The sequence below is a fragment of the Taudactylus pleione genome, unplaced genomic scaffold (genome assembly GCF_031769625.1).
Source record: "Taudactylus pleione unplaced genomic scaffold, aTauple2 ptg000687l, whole genome shotgun sequence".
NCBI lineage: Eukaryota > Metazoa > Chordata > Amphibia > Anura > Myobatrachidae > Taudactylus > Taudactylus pleione.
Window position 1 is genome coordinate 942,675 of NW_028285089.1, and position 15,208 is coordinate 957,882.

Genomic DNA, 15,208 nt, shown 5'->3' on the forward strand with positions numbered 1-15,208 from the left:
AAATAATAAATAGAACAGACAGGAAAACATGCACACGCAGATATGAGTCCAAATAATAAATAGAACAGACAGGAAAACATGCACACGCAGATATGAGTACAAATAATAAATAGAACAGACAGGAAAACATGCACACGCAGATATGAGTACAAATAATAAATAGAACAGACAGGAAAACATGCACACGCAGATATGAGTACAAATAATAAATAGAACAGACAGGAAAACATGCAGACGCAGATATGAGTACAAATAATAAATAGAACAGACAGGAAAACATGCACACGCAGATATGAGTACAAATAATAAATAGAACAGACAGGAAAACATGCACACGCAGATATGAGTACAAATAATAAATAGAACAGACAGGAAAACATGCACACGCTGATATGAGTACAAATAATAAATAGAACAGACAGGAAAACATGCAGACGCAGATATGAGTACAAATAATAAATAGAACAGACAGGAAAACATGCACACGCAGATATGAGTACAAATAATAAATAGAACAGACAGGAAAACATGCACACGCAGTTTGCCCCACAAACACAAACATTAAAACCACAATACATAACACTTACTTGCCAGGATCTGCATGCGAAAGCATGCCAGCAAGCGGGGCGTTCGCCGTTGCAGGTCGGACCACCTGCGCTCCAGCTGCCCGATGTTGCGGCGTGATCCGAAGGACCGCAGGCGGGACCGTACCTCCGCATACGCGGAGCGCTTCTGCCGGTTGGTCATGGGTTCTGGCTGGCTGGTGATCCGGCGATCCATGACCTCCGTAAGCACCAGCAGCTCACGCCTGGTGAATGCGGAGGCTCTCATGATGGCAATGGTGTTTTTCTTAAAAATCATTTTTGATAAAGTGTGTAAAAATTTTCTGATTGGCTAATGTATTTTGGAAATTAACAGGAGCAATTTTATTGGTTAGTGTATGAGTCATGTGTTCGACAGGGCCAGAAATCTCTGGAGAGTTATGATAGGCTTGATGCAGTGACATGCGTAAGCAAATTTAAATAAAGAAATGAACCCAGGGAAATATGCGGGGATACACAGCAATAGTACAATTGTTTAATTGTGGTTCACATGTTTTTTAAACAATAAAAGCGAATGTTTCATCCGTACGTATTCTGCGGGTAAACACAAACACAGACAAGAGTAAAGTTTCTTGCATTGTGTTGAAAAAAAACAAACAATTAAGCTAATTGATACATTGATTGGCATGATACGATTGATGGAGGTAGGCAGAATAAAGGAGCAGGTAATCGACATCTGACAAGGCCACTTCCTGTTTATACTTGTGCGTGCGTTCCTTTCAAGCCATTTCGGGGATGTACGCTCGCTATTTCGTACGCTCGTTAGTTAGAGGAGGGGTCGTCAGAGTTTAGGGAGGATTTTTAGATGCGAACGAAAATACGAGCGAGCCATTGAATTTAAATATTTTTGTACGTACGCCTAACGTACGTGCGCCCGCTTGCGTGCGGCTCTGAATGAGGGCCATTGTGCCTTATAATAACCAATGCAAGGAAATTACACTAATGATCCCATTTGAATGTATATATCTCTGTTTTTTAATATAACAGCTTCATAATGGGGTAAGGATGAAATGAGGGAGATTGCCAGACTCTTCAGGGAGACAGGGAGATTGCTACTATTTCAGGGAGTCTCCCTGACAATGAGGGAGAGTTGGCAAGTATGGATAGAACTATTACCCTGGATAATGGATGTGGTTTGATAGAAATAATAATGTTTTTCATAGACACAGTAGAGGTTCCTGTTACCTCTGTGACTGTCATTACGAAATTTAAGGCCTGCCAGGGCATGTTGGCACAGCATGCCCTGGCATAGAAGGCCCGCTGACATGTTGTACAACAGTAAAAAAGAAAGACAGGAGGTACTCACTGAATTGGGGAATACTTTATGACAACATCCCCAGCTGTCTGCAACGTAAGCATTGCAGGGGGATTCGGTATGATTCAGCCAGCGGTTCAACTCCCGGCAGCCGTCCACCGACTTCATAAACGTATACCTTGCAGGGGACCACCAGGCTGGAGAGGCGCCCTCCCCGCGGCTTGCTTTCTAAGTGCCTTTACAGCTGCACTCGCTGCGCCTGTGACAGGCAGGCTGAGGCAGCCAGTGCAATAGTGTGATGGGCGGGCTTGGCAGGGCAAAACTAAAGGGTAGTCCAAGGGAGGACTGGGCAGCTGCAGAAATAAACTAGATTTGAATTCAGGCAGATATGCAATCTGGCTAATGGGTGGTCCGGACTCCAGACTACCTGTTAGCAAGAATGCAGATCCGCCTGTATTTAAATGTAATTTATGTCTGCAGCCGCATAACTGATTTCATTGCCCAGCAATGCTCCCCCCGAGCGGGAGGTGCTAGTTTGTTACGTTGTTATAAGCAGCACCACTGCCAGCAATAGTATGTAGACAGTGAGTGAGAGAGAGACAGCTGGCACCTGCCTGTCTCTGACGGAGGTGAGGAGGGCGCAAATTTACAGTTTGCATCGGACATCCTAGCACCAGCCCTGCCTAAGCCCCTTGTTTACCAACACTTACACATCACTTACACATCTTCGGTCCATTTAGGCGTCTTGGTAAAAATGTAAAGTTGCTGTACTGCTTTCCTATGAAGTCCATCACAAATGGCAGGTCAGTATCAAACTATCAAACACTATCATAAAAATAAAAGAGAAAGCTTGCTCTTGCTGTCCTCTTAAATTTGGACATGACAGGACTAGCTGAAACCTCTAGTGTACCAGTAAAAACTATTATTTCTAATAGTAACGATAAGCCCACACCTCCTGCTCAGGAGAGTGGGGGAGAGCCCTGGTGCTATCAGGACAGGAGTCAGACTAGTTGTCCCTAGGGAAGGGTGATTCTAGCCCTGTGCAGATCAGCCTAGGGCCAGTTGGCACTGTGGCATGGGGACCCCATGCAAAGTGTCCCCCCTGCTACAGTGCCACCAGTCCTAGCTGGTAAAACCTGCTGCTGACTAGTGGAAAATCGGGGGGACCCCAAACGGTTTGCCTCTTCAATCTTTTCCATTGCCAAGCAAGACTTAATGGACTAGGGCTGGTTATCAACTTTGAAGGGGACCCCATTCCCTTTTTTATTAATTTTGTCAATGTTCGCACAGATCCAGTGCTTGCAAATTGCGGTGGGTTTGTGTTGGGATAGGGGTTTAGCAACTGATTTTTACTGGTTTAGCGATTGCAAGTTCTTTTTGGAAGGTCAAAATGACCTTTAGTTAATGCTGTACTTAATAAACTTACCACAAAATGTTTATGTATTAATAAGTTTAATAAACATTGAAATACATGTGAAACACAATATAAAGTATTGATCCTCTTGTATTAATATTATTCTTGGTATCCAACAACAACATCTGGTAACAGCACTTTTACAGGTTTATTATTCAAGTAATTATAAAAAGATGTAATAATTATAACCCTACATGAATGAATGGAAAAAAGAAATAAGTTACAAAGTCTATACACAATCATTAGATGCAATAACAATATATTATATTATTATTTATATATATAGTGCCACAATGTGGCCATAGTACCATAAAGGGTATTTACAATAAAACAGAAATAATGCTATTAATTCAAATAGAAAGTACAGGGGAGAAAAAAATAGAGATTTCAATACAACTGAGCAGTGGCATAACTAGGGCAGGGCGAGCGGGGTGCGTGCCCTGGGCGCTGTTGGCGCGGCGGCGCCGGGGGGCGCCACCGGCCACGGTACCGGCCCGCCCGCCCTAGTTAGCCAGTGTAACGCCGACCGCAATGAGTGCGGTCAGCGCTATACATTTACACAGGACCGGCGCTAGGCTTCCAGCGCCGGTCCTGTGCTTCACAGCTGAGCCCGTTCCCTCCCCCAATAGCGCTAGGAGGCGGGCTCAGGCTGTTCATAACACACGCATTGCCGCCAGCGCTGGCGGTGATGCGTGTGTTAAACAGCAGCCAATGAGAGTCAGATAGACTCTCATTGACTGCTGCAGCACCCACTGCAAGAGCCGGGCTTCCGTCCGGCTCCTGCAGTGGGTAATGGGACAGATGCCATGACATCATGACATCTGTCCCATAATGCTGAGCTCGCCAGCCCGGGAGGACTGGCAGGTGGCAGCGGGAGCGGCGTCGCGGACCGGAGCAACAGCAGCGTGGATTCAGGTAAGTATATTTTTATATATATATATTTTTTTAACCTATCTGCACTACTGCGGGCACAACGGGGGAGGGGGGTGGCTACTACTGGGGGGACCTCTACTGGGGGTGGGGGCACAACGGGGGAGGGGTGGCTACTACTGGGGGCACCATTATTGGGAGGACCTCTACTGGGGGGGGCTACTACTGGGGGCACTTAATCGGGAGGGGGAACCTCTACTGGGGACTACTACTTGGGGGGAACTACCACTGGGGGCATTATAAAAGGGGCCTACTACTATAGGCACTGCACTCGGGGTCCACTACTGGGGGCAATAATAGGAAGGGCCACTACAGGGGTCACTGGATAGGGGGGATCACTACTGGGTGCCTGCATAAGGGGACCACTACTGGGAAAACTGCATGGGGGGGGACTACTGCTGGGGGCACTATATAAAGGGCACTGCATAGGGGGGGACTACTGGGGTTACCATATAAAGGGCACTGCATAAGGGGATACCGCTACTGGGCGCACTGCATTGTGGGGACTGCTACTGTGGGCACTGCATAAGGGGGAACACTACATGGGGCACTGCATTTGGGGGGGCCACTACTGGGGGTACTGAGTAAGGGGAACTAATTGGGGGCTGTATAAGGGGGACCACTACTGGGGATACTGTATAAGGGGCACTACTATGGGCCTGCATAAGAGGGACCACAACTGCATACTGGGGGTACTGTATAAGGGGTACTACTGGGGTTAAGGTGCATATGGATAGGAATGTTCAGTGTGAAAATAAAGGGGTGTGTCATGTTGACACGCCCCATTTTTAAGTGACCACACCCATTTTTTTGTGTAGTGTAGTGGATGGGCAGCATAAGGATGAACAGGTCATTAACTCAACCTTTTTGGAATGTTAATAAACAGAAATCAGTCTCAAAACTTGACAAAAACCAAGTTGGAAGGTGGCATCAATTTCCCTCACCTTTCTCTTTATAACCAAGCTGCTAATTGTCATTTTATTAAATAATGGCTATTCTCATAAAGTGTATATGCCCACTTTGATTTGAAGCAACAACTGTTACCAGATCTTAATCTGATTGTGTTCCTGCATATGGAAAGAAAATTTATCCTTGCCTCAGGTTTGGGTAACCCCTTACTGATGACCAGAAGGATGGCTTGGATTAAACTTAGAAAAGTGTGCCAATTTGCCTTCTCTTCGTTATTCCTGACTCTGCTGGGTAACCCTGATTGTCAAAGAGGGTAAGATGCATTTCCCTTTTTGTCCTATTCGGCTAGGGAATTAATCTTCAATCAAAATGTTGGTAGATAGTAGAACTCGTAGACCCTTGACCTTTGCTCAGGCAGCTGCCAAATTTGAATTCTTCCGCCACCACCCATTTGCCTTCTTTCAAGCTCAACATTATGTCCATACAAATATCCATAACCTCTCTCCATCTGATTGGATTAATGCACTGGATTTCTGGTCAGACAACACCCATCAAAAGCCATTTACTTTTATTACACCCATATGTGCTCCCCTATTCTCTCGTGATCACGCAACGGGCTATACGGTCTGGCAGGAGCAATTTCCACACCTTCATCTCTCTCAGATTTAAATACCCTGGGGTCTATGGAGGAGATGGACTAAGCCTTGGAGAGAGATTAAGTGGATGTAAGTGAATCAAGTACCAACCAATCCGCTCCTAACTGTCATTTTTCAAAAACAGCCTTTAAAGTGACAGGAGCTGATTGGTTGGTACTTTATCCCAACCACTTTATCTTAGCTTAGTACATAGACACCCCTTTTTTATTAGCTGCACGTTAACAGCAACAACATAGAGAGAGATGCTATAAAAAATATTCTATTCTATAGAGGTTATTTGTCCCTGTCCAGAGCATGCACAATTGGATTGACTGACTTGCCAATGTGTCTTAAGTGTGCCACTTCTGCCACGCTGTAGCCTTGTTTCTAGGATTGCCATTCAATATAAAGATTCTAGGTCCAAATTAAACAAAACAGAGGGAAAGGATGTAGTTTCAATATACACCAAAATAAATAGAATGAAAATAGAAAGACATTGTGGTTTAAAATGGATTCAGATCACTGACCAATATTTCAATTTACATGTTTGAATTATTGTGGTGTGCAAATAAGTATAAGTAAAGCAGCAGATGTTATTAATTACCTGATGAATGCTGGTACAGTGTGAGTTTAATATATTCTCAGGGCCGGTACACACTGGCCGATATATTGGGCGATCAATCTGGAGCTGCAAGAAGATTGCTACAGTTACTGTTTTTAACTTGTATTTGATATTAAGTTAATTACGATATATATATATATATATATATATACACACACAACACCAGTAATTGACAAAATGTATTTTATTTAATAAAGTTAATAACAGTTACTGTAGCCACTGTTACTGCAGCCGCAGATGTTACAAAGCTGCTTTGGCTTCATTGTCGGGTGCCGTGGCATGCAGAAGAATAGCAGTGTATCTGCTCTTTAATTGCATGGGGATGACACAATTGCCCCTTTCCAGCCATGCGCAGGCCCGCTGAGAGCAGCGGCGTGCCTGGGTAATAGGGGGCGTGACCTAATCGCGGGAGGCGTGGCCACATCCCCTTCCCGAAAAAAAAAAAAGATTTGCAGGGCCGCGGAGTGGCGCTGCACGCTGGGGAGGGGGGCACTCTGGGCCCCTCAGCCCTGCTCAAAGCCAGGGGGGCGCGATCAGTGTGATCGCTCCCCCCCACAGGCATAGGAGACTGCTGTGGCTGCTGCTCAGCAGACACGAGCAGTCTCCACTGCAGATCACCACACGCTGTGTGCTGGGCTGCTGTGAGGGAGGGAGAGCGGCGCCGGACCCGGGCACCCACTGAGCCCCTCAGGAAGCCCAGGCCCCGGTAATCTGTACCCGCTCCCCCCCCCTCTTGGCGCCCCTGACCATACGGACCCAGCAGGTTTATGTAAATGGGGGAAGGGGATATTGGGAGAACTTCTGCACTAGTAGGCATCTCTAAAAAGTCATATGTAACTCCAAATTATTACTGAAGACATGTAGGGCCAAATGTAATAGGGTGAGAGTTTAGAAAAGTGAGAGTTTCTGACACTTTTTAAACTTTGCCAATGTAAACAAAAACAAAGTAACAGAGTGAACTTGCATGTTTTTTTAGACTTAAAAAACTCTCACGATTTAAAATCTCATTCAGATGTTTTCCCATTTTGAAGATAAAACTCAACCAATGTGAGAGTTTACTGCTAAACTCTCACATTTTCTAAACTCTCACCCTATTACATTTGGCCCTAAGTGTGTGTTATTCATGCTGCCAAAGACAATAAATGTGGTTATACAGAGAAACTCTTTGTTAGGTGCATTATAGAAGTTGATATATAAAATATAACCTTTATTTCATTAATTAAAATTGTGTACCGTACCAGTAAAATACTAAAAGCAATAATTCCATTTCATATTAAAGATAACATGAAGTAATACAATTTGCAAAGTTGTGAAGTAAACAGATTTTAATTTCTGATGTCGTCTTGCTCTCAGTTTTATATGCTATAATATTGTAGGTAAATATTGCCTTATATTGTGGGTCTTAGCCAATGAGCGGCCGCTAATGTTAGCCGCCACTGATTGGCCAGCGGCCCGGGACTGAAGTCTGCTCGTTCCCACGAGCAGACAGTAGCGTAGTGTAACACCATGCAGTAACATGCTGTTACACTGTATCAGGGGCCCGTCTTGGATTTCTGCAGAGAACATCGTGGGACATAAAGGTGAGTATTGGATCTTTTTTTTACAGGTAAATCGTGGGGATACTTTACGTTGACAAGTGGACGTGAACATCTGGAAACAGGTGACTATGTATGTGTATGTATGTATGCATTAAAGCTTTATTATCACGGTGTGTTGTGTGTTTTTTAAACCATTTATTTACAGGTGACGTACAGGTACCAGTGGGCCCTTAATGCCCCGCATGCTGGTACTTGTGATATTCCAAGTACCAGCATGCAGGGGAGGCTTGCTGGGACCTGTAGTTTCACAGTAAATAAAATGATGATAAATCTATTTTTTACACTACACCAAACACTATCAACCCGCCACCCACCACCCAGGGGTGGCAGGGATAGCCCCGGGCTATCAGGCTAGGCCAGGGGTGCTCTGGAGAGGGTGACTCCTTTATTGGGGGGGTCACCAACTCCCCAGGGATCCCTGGCCTGGGCTGACTAATGGTCAGGGTTGATGCTGCGGCTGGGGGGCCCGGTGAAAGGGCACCCCTGTCTGTGGCATCAGTCCCCCGTTAGAAAGGGTCCAGGGCTAGTTTTTAATATATACAGTGGAGCTCACGTCATTTTTTTTCTCCATATATTTAAAACCAGCTCTATCCCTGCTGGTTCTTACATTACAGGGGACCCCTACACATTTTTTTCCCTGTAATGTTAAGAACCTGGACAGGCTGGCAAGCCCAAGGCTGGTTAGTGTTTTTGGGGGGGACCTCACGTCTTTTTATTTTACAAATGATCCCTATTTTTTCCAGTTACAGAAAGAAGCATACACAAATCACAATGATTTGTGTATGTTTCTGACCATCTCGCAGCTCAGGGGGTTGAGAGTTTGAAAAGTGATTTGGAAAGAGAGTTTGCTCCTATCTCACCCGAGCTTGTCATCCCGATTTTTGGTAAATTTGAGAGATGTATGTTTTAGGTGAAAAGTACTTTCCGATTTGGCCCGAAGGTGATTTGATTAGAGATTGCTATCTCACCCAAATTTTATGAGTGAAATGAGAGAAATCTCTCTCTAACTCACAAACTTTGCCTTTAGTAAATTTGCAAGCAGGAAAAAAATCAATTAATCACCCGAGATGGTCATCTCGACCTATCTCAAATCTTAGTAAATTTACCCCTCAGTTTTGTTGGGAGCCAATTAACCTACCAGTATATATTTGGAGTGTGGAAGGAAACCAGAGCACCCGGAGAAAAACTAACGCAAGCACAGGGAGAGTATACAAACTCCATTTAGTTAGGGCCGTAGTGGGAATCAAACTCACAACTTCAGTACTGTGAGACAGTAATGCTAAACATTACACCATCTGTGCTAGCTGTTGAATACATGGGAGAATTCTAGAGTCTGGAGTTATTAGGATCAATTAAATAATATGCTATGTTGGCTTTGATAAACCTTCTTCCATTACCTACAGAGTGGGCAGTTTTGGGTTTCCTTAGTTTCTAGGTTAGAATGACTCATGAAAGCAGAAGAAGTTTAACTATTATATCACAGTAGCTCGTAAATGTATACTACAGCAATGGATATCTCCTCTACCTCTAACTTGCATGAAAAGCTCTTTTTAATATTTAAAATGGACTGGATTGAATCCTCTCTCCAAAAAGAGGTACAGGTTAAAATAATTTGAATAATTTTGGAAAGCAATATCGATTCCTTACCTAATGATACTAAGTCCTAAATTAAGACCTGTTTTCAAACCAGACAATGGTATGAGACTTGAATATTATATTACTGAGTGACCCCACAGTACAAATGGGATAGCTCTTTGACCACATTGTGTCCTTTTTTGAGGCCTCTTGGCTCAGGGGTATCTCCTGGGCTCACTGTTTGCTTTTTACTAATTTCCTTGTTCCCTTCCCTCTCCCCTTCCCCCTTTCTCTTTCTTTCATTTTCTACCCCTCCCCCTTCTCACCTTCCCTTATTTTTATCTGTCTATTCCAAGTTCTCTCTACCGTTCTCAGTTGGAATGAAACACAAATAATGAAGATCGGATGATGATTCTACCCTTTATTCCTGGATAGCATTGATGACTACTATATCTCCTATACTGTGCCTTCCAGCATTACGTCTTTTCTACTATATTATTTGGTATATGTAACTAACACTTTTAAGAGTACAGTACTTTGTAATATTTTTACTATCTAGTTTATCACAGTTTTTGCATACTAATGTACTATTCCATTATTGTATGTATTACTATTACCTGCTCAATAAATACAATTCTGAAAGAAAAAAAAATATCAGTGTAAAATGTATAGTCATCTTCTGGTACTGAGTACTAAATGGTACGATATGTGTGTGACCTGCCAATAAAATAGTTTTTTTATATATCAGAAAGGTATTGCATATATTTAAATGAACTATTTATTATTATTATTTATTACCAGTTATTTATATAGTTCACACATATTCCGCAGCGCTTTACAGAGAATATTTGTCCATTCACATCAGTCCCTGCCCCTATGGAGCTTATAATCTATATTCCCTATCACATGCTCACACACATATACACTAGGGTTAATTTTGTTGGGAGTCAATTAACCTACCAGGATATTTTTTGATTGTGGGAGGAAAACTGGATTACCTGGAGGAAACCCACGCCAGCACAGGGAGAATATACAAACTCCACACAATTAGGGCGATGGTGGGAGTCGAACCCACGACCTCAGTGCTCTGAGGCAGAAATGCTAACCATGCTGCAGAATGGTCAGCTTGTTTTATATCAAAATAAACTACAACATTAAGAACTGATCTGTCCCCCCTTTGTCAGAGAACCCATGTTTCTTCATAATGTGGAAAGCATGTTTATTAGTTACAGCCATAACAGTGTATTTAGCATAACATTAGTAGGTATAGACATTCAAAAAGCAGAACTTATCTATTTATGTACAGTATGTAATTAATTAATGTTTAGCTAAAGCTCTTTTTAATTTTCGGCAGCAATTTTGTGTTGATAAATACAAAGAAGCACACAAGGGCATTACAGACTAAACATATATAAATCAATCACTGAACAATTAAGATCAAACTTAAAAACTTACGGTTTCTTTTTGTGTGTCTGCTCCGGTCTTTTTAGGCTACTTCTCATTTCAACATTATACAGCAGTTGTTCAATGTCTTATATGAGACATTCAAATATTTTGAAACACTCATACTAACTTCCTGTTTGTGCTATTTGTGTGTGTATGTGTGTCTTAATTATTTAAAATGAAAATAAATGCACTATATATTTGTGTGTACTTATTTGTGGTTCAAAATCCTCAATAGGATAGCAAACTGGCATTTAATTTAATATATAGGAATATCAGCTGTGACATTGTGTATATATATATATATTATATATATATATATGTATACTTGCTAAATACAGTAATATAAAATAATAGTCCTTTAAGAAGCTGCAGAAACTGCCATCTTAAAGCACACAAATGTAATATTCTGACAATTATTTATTATCAGTTACTTATTTAGCACCCGCATATTCCGTTGCTCTTTACAATTGGGGACAAACAGCAGAACAAGACTGCGTAATAACAGACAGACATAGAGGTAAAATAAGAGATATGGTAAGAACTAAAGGGGCCTATCCATTAGCAGATCTTTATGAAAGACAAAAGATTTATCTATTGAAAATTCCTGGGGCTGCTGTGACAAATATCTGTCATTTATATGACAGATTTTTGCAAACGACGATCGACCAACGATATTGCATGACATCATTCAGGGAGTGGATTTTTTTTATGTCTCTATTCATTTTCATAAAAAAATCGTTCGTCGTTTACCGCGACAGATATTTCTAATATCTGTCAGCGATAAACGATAATTGACCAACATGTTGGAGAGACAAAAGACCCAATTTGTCGGCCGCGGGAGTGCGCATTTTTATCGTTCAGAACCTATCCATTAGCAGATAAATTGAACGACTGAACGATAAATCGTTCATCGTTCAAATTTATCTGCTAATTGATAGGGCCCTTAACCCTTGTTATCTCTTTTTCTTCGAAGTCCATAGGGTCCACAGGGTTGACCTTGGGGTATAGGTTGGGAACCAAAATCCGGGCACCACGCAGTTAAAGCTTTTAGCATCCAGGATGCACTGGGTCCACTCTCCCTATAACCCCGCCCCCAAGCCAGAGGCACCTTAGTTTGTAAGCAGCCAAAGGCCGGAGGAGGAAAGAAAGAGAGAGAAGACTGGAACACTCAAGAACCATACTCACAGAGAAGGATACGGGAAACTGGTGACCAGTAATACAGCCCATATGAAGCCAGGTATGTCAGGGCGGGTGCCCTGTGGACCCTATGGACTTCAAAGAAAGAGAGATAACAAGGGTAAATTCTTACCATATCGCTCATTTTCTTCTTCAGGGTCCATAGGGGGTCCACAGGGTTGACCTTGGGGATGTCCCAAAGCAGTCCTTATAAGGGTGGGGACACTCCTGTGATGAGAGGAGAATCCATCGCCCAAAGAAAGCATCCTGAGAGGCAAAGGAATCCAATGCATAGATCCTTAGAAAAGTGTGGACAGAAGACCACGTGGCCACCTTACAAGGCAGAACAGCCGAGCACCACAGCAAGCTGTCAATGAATGGCCCACAGCCCGAGTAGAAGAAGCATCAACAGAAACCAAAAGGCCTACCCATGTGTAGGCCCCTGAGATAGACATACGAAGCCATCTAGCCACTGTCTGTCATAGACTACAAAGAAGGAGTCTGATTTCCTGAAGAAACTTGAAAAGACTATGAAAATCCGTAGAGGCCGAACCACAGTCAATGAGGCTACCCTAGCCGAGTGGACTGGAGACGGAAATGTAGGTACACTAAGTTCCTGAATAATACAGAACTTAAAAAACACTTTAGGAAGAAACACAGGGCAAGTGCGACTCACAACCCTGTCTTGTTGAAATATCCAGAAGAGGGAGCCATATGAGAATGCTCCCAATTCCGCCACTCTCCTGGCAGATATAAACGCCATAAGAAAGAGAGTCTAAGCCATAAACCACATAAAGACTATCAAAACTAGTGGTTCAAATGGAAGCCACAGGACGACACGAAGAACCACAGCCCAATCCCAAGGAGCCCCTAGGGAGGATAAAGGGAGGTAGAATTTAGAAAACACCTTGAAAGGGTATGTATACCCGAGAGTGGAGCAATTCCACATCCGAACCATACTGACAGTGCAGAGACCCACACTTTCACGAAGGCCAGGCGGAGGGCAAGACCCAAGCCAGCTGGAAGGAATGCCAGAACTTCTGGAAACTCGAAACACCTGAGGATCGAAACTACAGGTATGATACCATAAGAATTATGAACGCCACATTCCGTGGTAGAGCCCAGCAAAAGCTGGCCTACATGCTGTAAACATCCCAATGAAGACAGAGCCAGAGAAGCCTTAGGACCACAGTAGGGATGCAGTCAAAGACAAACGATCCAGGTCCAAGGAAAGACAAGGACCCGTAGACAACATGGCCGGACATTGAAGCAGCAGGAATGGAGTGTCGATGGGGAGACTCTGAAAATCTAAGTACCAGTGACATCTGGGGCAATCTGGAGCCACCAGCAGGAAAGTACCTCTGTCTCGCTTGAAACTTCCAAGAAAGAAGGGATATGGGAGGAAACAGGTACACAAAGTGGAAGGTCCCCTTTACTGACAACGCATCACCGAAGGTAGCTTCAGTACCTCTAGTCCTGGACCCTAACACCAGCAGTGTTTGACAGAGTCAGGAGGCCATGAGGACCACCTCTGGGAGGCCCCCTCTGGTCACTAGGAGTTGAAACCAGTCCCCGGGATGCACGTTGTGATGGCTGAGGAAGTCCGCTTCCCAATGGAGAACTCCCAGAATGAACACTGCAGAGAAGACCGGGAGGAGACCCTTTGACTATGGGGGTCATTCAGACCCGCTCGCGAGCAAAGGACGCTCGCAAGCGGGTCGATGTTCCCCCACTGCGCATGCGCACGATGGAGGGAGCTCCGTCGTGCGCATGCGCGAGACCCGGAATGCGGCAGCCAAGCTGTCGCTCCGGGTCTTGCACCAAAGGGGGCGTGCTGTCGATGTTGATTGACAGCACTCCCCCTTTGGTGGGCGTTCCGGGGGCGTGGTGGCCAGACGTGGTGGCCAGTCTGAAGCCGGCCCCACTGACATCACTAGTGATGTCAGTGGGAGTGATTTTGGCTCTGATAGAGCCAAAATCATTCCAGGGCTTGTGGCAGGGAGACCCTACCGCAGGGTCTCCGTCGCAAGTCCGATGGTCGTGATGGTCAAGACCATCGCGACCATCTTTTTGGCCGCTCGCATATGCTGTGGGTGGTCACCCACAGCTATGCGAGCGGCCAGGAGGCCGCTCCATTTTTAGGGAGGAGGGCCCTGATTCAGAGCGAGCGCTCTGGTCAGAGCGTCCGGCTCTGAATCAGGCCCAATGTCAGAATTTGTGACATTCTCATCATCGCTGCCCAACCACGAGTGTCTACTAGATGTAAACCACCATTGTGACATTATCGGACTTAACCTTTACAGATGTACCGTGCAGTATGTTTTAGGCTAGACCAAGGGTCCAAGACAGCTTAACGTTCCAATAAGTTCATTGGCAGGGCAGAATCGCCAGACGTCCAACTGCCCCGAAGGAGTGCGGACCGGTCACTGCGCCCTCGAGACTGGTGTCCGTGGTAAGGGTTACCCTAGATGAGATGGCCATAGCCACCCAGGTAGAAACAGACACACCTCCGGAGAGAGCATCATCATCTGAATCGTGATCCGATGGAGAGACCCGTTCCAACTGGAGAGAATTAGTTTGTGCAAAGGCCTGGAATGGAACTGAGCATATTCCACCCTTCCGAAGGTAGACACCCTGGATTCTAGAACCTGCATTACAGAGTGTAATGACACATGTCGATTGTGAAGAGATGGATGATCTCGTCTGACGTCAGAAGGATTCTCCGATTCTGAGAATCCAGCAGGGCTCCCAGATGAATCATACTCTGTGAGGGATACAGGGAGGGCTTTTTCCCAGTTGATTAACCATTTGTGCTTGTGAAGGAAAGCAATGGTTAACTTTGAAATGGCTTCAAAGAACATTGGTGATCCTGCTAAGAGCAGGAGGCCGTCTAGATACTGGAGTAGTCGGATACACTGAACAGGTGGGCTGTCATAAAATCCATAAACCTGGTAAACCCCTTGGGGCTGTGGACAATCCAAAGAGCAGAGCCCGAAAATTGTAAGTGTTGCTGTGGCATAGCAAACTTGAGCTAACGCTGATGAGA

At 44.3% G+C, this 15,208-nt stretch overlaps 1 protein-coding gene across 1 annotated transcript in view; it reads right to left on the bottom strand.

Moving 5' to 3' along the window:
• SCIMP (SLP adaptor and CSK interacting membrane protein) overlaps nucleotides 1–11,035 on the bottom strand; it is a 146,385-nt gene extending 135,350 nt beyond the window's left edge. The window contains exons 1-2 of the mRNA XM_088456117.1: nucleotides 10,996–11,035; nucleotides 6,350–6,433 (exon numbers count right to left, since the gene is read on the bottom strand). The gene's annotated coding sequence lies outside the window, so the exon portion shown is untranslated. The remainder of the gene's footprint in view (nucleotides 1–6,349; nucleotides 6,434–10,995) is intronic.
• Nucleotides 11,036–15,208: the final 4,173 nt, after the last annotated feature.